The sequence below is a fragment of the Photinus pyralis genome, unplaced genomic scaffold, assembly GCF_008802855.1.
Source record: "Photinus pyralis isolate 1611_PpyrPB1 unplaced genomic scaffold, Ppyr1.3 Ppyr1.4_LG5, whole genome shotgun sequence".
Taxonomy (NCBI): domain Eukaryota; kingdom Metazoa; phylum Arthropoda; class Insecta; order Coleoptera; family Lampyridae; genus Photinus; species Photinus pyralis.
In genome coordinates, this window is record NW_022170596.1 from 22019850 (window position 1) to 22028008 (window position 8159).

Genomic DNA, 8159 nt, shown 5'->3' on the forward strand with positions numbered 1-8159 from the left:
TTATGGTCGAGCCCCAACCTGCTTTACCAAAGTACCATTGAAGTACTGACTTCATAGTCTGTAAGCTCAATAGGCTGGATAGGTAGTTTTTTTGTATTCAAAGTTCCTATTTTTAGTTGCTCTACAAGTTACGTTATAAATTGGACGAAATAATTTTCTACTTTTTTTAGATGAGAATTTCAGACTGATCTATAATCATTGCAGCATTGAGACATAGTAGTTTATCTTGTTATCTGATACCCTGTAGTTAAGCAAACCTATAGGTACATTACTAGGAAATGAAGAGAGTAAAAAATTATATCTCGCAGGTAGGTAACAATCCTGTATCAGAATCTGACTGACTGCGCCTAGCAAATAATGAAGCATATCTGCTCCCTTTGATCTAATTTATGTTGACACCGCAATTCATCTCCCTTTCTAACTTATGTTTACACCCTTACTATCCATATGTATGGCCCGACCCCACGTACTTCCAATCGAAGCACGCTTAACATTGTTAAGAAGAAACAACGAAAACCGCCCTACATTCGTCAGATTACCTGACTAATTCTTGGAGATTTCAGTACGCACACGTTTAGTCTCCACTTACACAAGACGGGGACAATATACAATCAGAACCTGTTGAAACTTGAATTTGCATACGTCACCCTTTTCGACAACAGTGTAGGCACAGCAAAATATACTTTTTGATATTTCCCTTACAGTCTATTCGAAATTAACGCTATATTCAAGAGGATTTTCAAAGACGACATTGTGGCTACAATTTACTCTTATTCATAACATTTTCTAAAGAAGCCAGTTTGTTGCGCAAAGTCGAAATATTTTGAGAACACATACAAGATTTTATTTCAATATACGTACGTATATCGTCGTGGCGGATTTCTGAGCATACGCCGCTTTATTAAAGGGTAGGTGTTCTCTTTTGCTCGGTGGAAAGGGTTGTACAGTTTCTTTTCATTCCAATTCAATGCGGAGCAAAATGTTAAGTTGATCAGTTAAAACAGCGTTTATTTCTAATTTAGTTTGAAATTTTTAGAGAAAGTGCTTTTCTCTCACAGCAGCATACGTTAAAAAACGGCTCTACAAAGCACGGATATCATTGACAGAGAAACCTTTTATTATAAGGGATATATAATTATACTTGATAAGTATTTTATCGAATTACTCCTTTCAATAAAACACAAATTAACATGCAAATCCCTATTGGCAAAAACTTAAAAAAAAACGCACAGTATATCGAATTCTTATATTTCTTCTGGCTCTAGAGACATCAGACTCTTCCATTATCTCGGAGGCTACGGATTCTTGTAGGCATTGAATACATCAGGTCTTTTAGGGTCTTTATTAGGACTTTTTAAATCGATTCCTCGAGATTTGTCTCATATTTCCAATTTTGCAAATTTATTTGATATTCAAAAAATCTATTAGGTACAATAGTATATTAAGATACAAGTGTATAATCAAGTCTTTAAAGCACGCGCAACGAGTTTAAGGGCACGACGCAAAGCGGAGTGCCTTTAACGTTGCAAGTGTTTTAAAGACAATTATACACGTGTATCTTATAGTATTTTTTATTATACCTGCAGTATAATTTAAAAATAGGAAATACAATGAAGTCATATTGACGTTATACTCGAATACATGTCTAATTAAGTGGGCTGGGTGTTCGTAATTTCACGATTGCCATGGAAATGTCACTTGACGTTTGCTTAAAAAATCATCGTCTTTGTGAATTAAACGATTTCCGTTGAAAAAGATAATACACCGTCCATTCAATCGATTGTTGTAAAATCTAAACAAACGTTGGTATAGGTGTAAAATCCAACTCCAGTAAAGCCTATTATAAAGAATATGAAAAGTTCTTGCCATGGATGAATAGGAAGTTACCTACGAATACAGTTTTAAATGCATCCATAATGCTGGCATATATGAAGGAAATGTCAAAGGTATTTAAATCTTCTATATTTTGGTGCATTCATTCAAAACTTTAAAGCAATGCTGCGATTAAAAAGTGGAACAAATTTGGAAGCATACCCTAAATTACGCGCGTTTGTGAAAGCTTCAACCAAAGGATAGGTACAAAAGCCAAAGAAATGTTCTGCATTTACAGAAAGCGACCTAAGAGGATTTTTTATTTCATCCAGATGACAGTTTCAAAAGTCATACTTGAAGTATCGTTACTTAGCAACTTTAAAGCACGTGTGTTTTAAAGGCCCTTTTTCGCACGCATTTGAGTGTTTAAAACGGAGATTGTGATTCAGGTATAATAAAATAGTACATTATATATCAAGGTAGAGAAGTACAGTATTATTGTACCGTGGTATATATACTATTTTTTTCACTACTAGCACTTGAAGTCCTCTAAATTAACATATTATATTGATAAGAAGATGAACGGTTGGACAGAATTTTTTGTTTATTAATTTAGCATGTCAATCAAGTGTGTAGAAGTTCAAGTCAAACAGGCCGTATTTTGTTCTGTCATTGAGATATTTTCAAAGAGTAATTTCGTTCGAATTTTTTAAAAATGTGATAATTTTAGGAATGTAATTTCTCTGGAAATGGCGGATGGTGGTAATTATTCATTTTAGAGAACTTGTCTAAACGTTTATTGAGCGAAATTTCGGGTTGTGTTTTCTAAAAGTGACAGCGTGACAGTTCTCATTATTGACTACTAGTTAATAATATCCACATTATTAACCACTTTGAACAAATGCCGAGAAAGCATACTTTACAAATGGAAAAAAGGTTAATAATCATGTCATCAGACGCTAGTAGTGAAAAAAATATTTTATTACAGGTCCGTGATTTAATTTGCGTTAATTTCTAGGGCCTTTCAAACTTTGCATTGTTCAAATTCCTTAAATCCTTCATATTCTTAAATATTCCTTAGACATACAAGGACAGAATCCCGCATGCGCAGGTGTGCGGATGGTATCTGTGCTAGCCACAGCAATTTTTTTTATCCATACTTCCCTACTGGTCTGCCGCGCCCTGTACGCTTAGGGCAAAACGCAAAAATCACCTTTATCTAAAGTCGACATTCTAAATACCTCTAGGAAACTTAGTTTTGGAAATCTGTAAAGGCTCTGAAATATTCTTAAAAACAATTTAAGACTCAAACGCTCTCAAAGATCTTATAGGGTTGATTTTTAAAGGGGGGGATATATACTAAAGATTTTAAAAGCTTCTGGAAGACTCTCAAAGAGAGCCATTGGAAAATATTTACGACCCTCAAAGGCTGTTGCACTTTTTAAAACCCATAAAAGGCTCTCAAAGTCTTACGTCCTCTAGATACGGATCTTCGAAACTCTTGAAAATGTTTGGAGAGCCACAAGTTTTAAAGATCCTAAAAGCCTCTAGAAGGCGTTTCTAGACCCTTGGAGGCTTTTAAAAACTTCTCTTAAGGACCTTAGACTGCTTTAATATTGACGATTTTTAGCTGCGCGACATAGTTAAAAATTAAATTGAATAATGAAAGACATAATTATATAATACGAATACGAAGTCGAATGAATAAATTAATGTTGCTGTACAAGACAAACAATTCTATGATATTCCTTACAAGCTATACCGTATCAATACAATTAAATGTTAATAATTTTTAACTCAATATTATTTTCCCCTCGAAATTGAGGGGTTCGTCCATAAGAGCCGCCTTAATTTGGACATAAAATTGACCTTAGTTAAAGGAAACGTACGTGTGGTTATGAATCTGGCCCTTACCCCTATTTATAATATACGCAGATTCAAACTGTTTAAAACGGATAAAAAGAATTAATTTTATTTCCCCTGAGGGATGATCCGCTGTTCGGTATCAATGTGGCTTTTCAGAATACAATGGGAATCAATCTCTCTTCCCAATTATATTAATATAAAAAAATTAGAATACCCAAGGATGATGCGAAATATCTCGAACCTCTCCGTTTTTTGGAGGGTAATGCGTTTAAATATTTCTACAATTTGTATCAGCCATTAAAAATACCCTTGGATAAGTAGATTAGTATTTCTAGTGGCACTCTTCGCTTCTTGCTCACAAGCGGCTTACCGAATTTCCTTCTCAATATTATTCCTTTTGGTTGATGCACTACGTATAACCTCGCGTATAACATAAATTCCGATGGCAATAGGTACCTATTTATCAGATTTTCAAGTGTTCAAGAGCTTCAAATAGTCTTCACAAGATTTTGACTAGTCTTTAAGAGCGTTTAAAGCCATTAGACACTTTAGAGCCTTTATAGTTGTTTAACTTGTTGTTTTTGAGGCCTTTGAGGTCTTTAAAAGCTAGTCTGCCTTCTGCAGGGAGGTAAATGATTCGCGGTTTTTCTGCTATTTCAGTTGAATGGCAATTGTGCTGAGACGTTAAGGGTTTTACTTTAGTTTGTGTTAAATTCATACTTATACAGATTGACCGTTTGTGGTGTATATGTGGGTCTATCGGAGATCTCTTACATAAAGCGATATCTTGTTTGTTTGATGAAGTAGCTTCGGATGACGTTGGAAGCTTGGATAGATCTGTTGGGCTTGGGTCAAACACTGATTTTGGCCAATGACCCAAAAATGTACCCAAAACGCGTTCTGGCCAGCAGTATATTTCCATTGTTCGAAATACCGCTTTTTCTGCTTTTCGATGTAGTCCACAATGCCACCTGGATCTTTTCAAATGCCAGAATACTGGCAGTTGTTATATTCCAGAACGCGTGGAGTACACACAAACTTCACCCATATCTATAACTTTCAATGTTAAAACTTAGTAATGACAAAAATTACTATAAATTACAGTCTTTGATTGCTTAGCCCTAGAATATTACTTTGTTTAATTTAATCAAATTAATTATATCTATATTTTTCTTGATGATATTGGAACAATTTTGTAATTCCAAATCTATCTCCATTCCCATATCATCATTCTTTGATAAGATTTCACCTCTCCAGGATGGTTACCTTTCTTTTATATAAAGTTTCATTTCCTGACGGTAAAATTTAAACAACTTAGAATTTCAAACTTATAAACCATTATAGACTTGCAAAAAAAAGTCGTAAAGTAGGAGTATAATACTGAAAACGAGCTCTGTGACATTCCAATACCAATATCTTGACGTACGTATAATAAGACGCTAGAATGAAAAATCGACCGGTCCCTTGCATTATGAAACCTTCGAGAATCATAAAATGTTCGCAGATTTTATTGTTTTTAATAGTTATTTGTATACCAAGGCTGTGAAATCATTGTTTGGTGTACCGAGAGAATAAGTTTTGGCCCGGGAAAAAAATTCTCTCGGTACACCAAACACATTTCGCAGGAGCGGTGTTTTTAACATTTTTGCAATCGCAATATTTATAAATAAAAATGAATATGTTTCAAATTTTCAATTTTAATATCTAAATACCTCATGTGAATTGTGGCGTGCCATGGGAAAATGAGTGTTAATAAATATTACACAAAATCTGTCATGACTCGGTGAGTCAGCATTTGAAGGTACCGTTTTAGCGACCTATATAGACGTTAGTCCAATTCGCATTATGATTAACTGATATAGAGGTAGCCCCCAATGGGATACACCTTGTCGTGGTGGTTGAGCTCAGTAGCCACTATTTTCAGTGGTGAAACTAAGCCCCAGTTGTACAATGTCAGTTTAAACTTCAGATTAGTTTAACTGACAGATTTCAAAAACACGATTGGTCAACTTCTGAAACACTATCCAATCAAATCCTTTAACCCACAACTTAACTGTAAACTGAAATTTAAACTGATACATTGTAAACCGGGCCTTAGTATCCTGAATATGTTCAGTTGGGTGTCAGAAACAACATATTAAAAATCCCACCCCCCAGACCCTGTGCTAAAGGCTCCAGCCACCCCACCACCCTCCAGAAACCGTGTTTTCGCACTTTTTTGCTGATATCTCGCGATCTATGAGGTCTAGATGAAATATTTTAGCTGAAAATATTTCTCGTGAAATTTCATACAAGGTAGATGCTGAGAAGTTAGCCTAGGTCTACCTTTTAGCCTAGAAAATTCATAAAAGGAGGCGAAAATCAATTTTCGTGGCTTTTTGCGGTTTTTTGAAAATATATCGCGACCTTTAGGACTAGATGAAATATTTTTAGCTGAAAATGCTCCTCGTGTAATTTCTTACAAGGTAGATACTCAGAAGTTAGCCTAGGTGTACCTCTTAGCAGTCTAGAACATTCATAAAAGAAGGCGAAAATGATCAATTTTCGTGTTTTTTTTAACCCAAGCGACTCAGAAAAACAATATATCCTCCGAATTTGAATGAACAGTATTCAGTGGCATTAAATGGCCACAGGTTAATAGAGCAAAAATAAAACAAACAATGGCTCAAAAAGAAAATGGGGATTGCACTACATTGCCATTGGTTAGCAAACTTGAGGCAAGCGTTTCAAAGCTGTAGAAAAACGATGGTGCTAGCGTTAACATAGCACCGTCTCAAAGCAAGAAATCACAATATTTTTATCAAAATCGATTTTGAAGGTGCACGTCTACTACTTGCCAATCAGAATAAGCAAAGATCATAGTATGATTCTCGGAATAAGTAAGCTCGACAATAGAGATTGCAAATTTAAGGTTGTGAAAAGTAAATTATCTTGCCATCGTCGATTCGATCAATTAAAATTCTGTAGCTTTTCGTAACAAATTTTACTGTAAGTCGCATTTAGGAAACAATAATGTCGCAATAATGTACGACCGAACCTAACAAATAATAGAAGGTCTTCAAGTGTTTGACATTTGCATGTTTCGTATACGTCCAGGATCGACATTGTTAGGTATTCAAACACAATGCTCACTCTATACATCCATCTACCCGAAACAAAAAAAGGACGCCTAACAATAGGCGCGGTTTCAATTATCAGTATGCAACTTCTTGCAAAATAAAAGAATACGCCATAGAATTATAAAGAAAGGCTGGGCCGAGTATTTGAGAATGATAAAAGCGTAAAAAGCTCCTGAAACAAATACATCGGACAATGAAAAACGATGAGGTCTTTCTGACGTCAAAATTGTCATGGACATTGAATTGATTTTCAACTATGGTTAAATTTGTAAATTTAAGCATTTAGAAAAGGAAGTACTATTTCTCATCTCTGCATGAAAACGCACCACGCGTCTTGTATAATATAACTGATCCAGCCGCGCTGTACTAAGGATTTGCTTTTAAGATAATGTACCTCCAGCGGGACCGCTTTGCATTATAATAATAAAAAGTGAAAAAGTAATCGTAAACGATTTACATAAAGCGCATTTCCACTTGCATTCATTTCCCATTTGTAAGATGCAACTTCTGTTAAAATCGTAAAAATCCGGCCACAAATATGAAAGATAGCGTTGCACATGGGCAATCCATTGTTGACGTGCTACTTCAATTTCAGTTTATGCGAAGAATTTTATTTCAATGCTTTTCTAAATAAGAAAGTTGGAACTGCGCATGCGCAAACCTAAATTTTAAAACTAATGTTAGATTTTCCTTTGTTCCAAGCGCCTAAGTATCACATTTCACTTAAATGCTTCCATAGATAAAAAAGTTGGCACTGCGCATGCGCAAAATAAAATTTTGAAACTGGCGCTAGATTTTCCTTTATTCCAAGTGCCTATGTATCAAATTCGTTTAAATTCTTCCATAAATAAAAAAGTTGGCACTGCGCATGCGCAAAACCAAATTTTGAAATTGGCGTTTGATTTTCCTTTATCCCAAGTGCCTATGTATCAAATTTCGTTTAAATTCTTCCATAAATAAAAAAGTTGGCACTGCGCATGCGCAAAACCAAATTTTGAAATTGGCGTTTGATTTTCCTTTATCCCAAGTGCCTATGTATCAAATTTCGTTTAAATTCTTCCATAAATAAAAAAGTTGGCACTGCGCATGCGCAAAACCAAATTTTGAAATTGGCGTTTGATTTTCCTTTATCCCAAGTGCCTATGTATCAAATTTCGTTTAAATTCTTCCATAAATAAAAAAGTTGGCACTGCGCATGCGCAAAACCAAATTTTGAAATTGGCGTTTGATTTTCCTTTATTCCAAGTGCCTATGTATCAAATTTCATTCAAATACTTTTATAAGTAAAAAAGTTTGCAATTCGGTTTATAAATGGTCGAGATGCGAAAAGGGCACTGTGAATTTTGAATCGATCGATTCAAC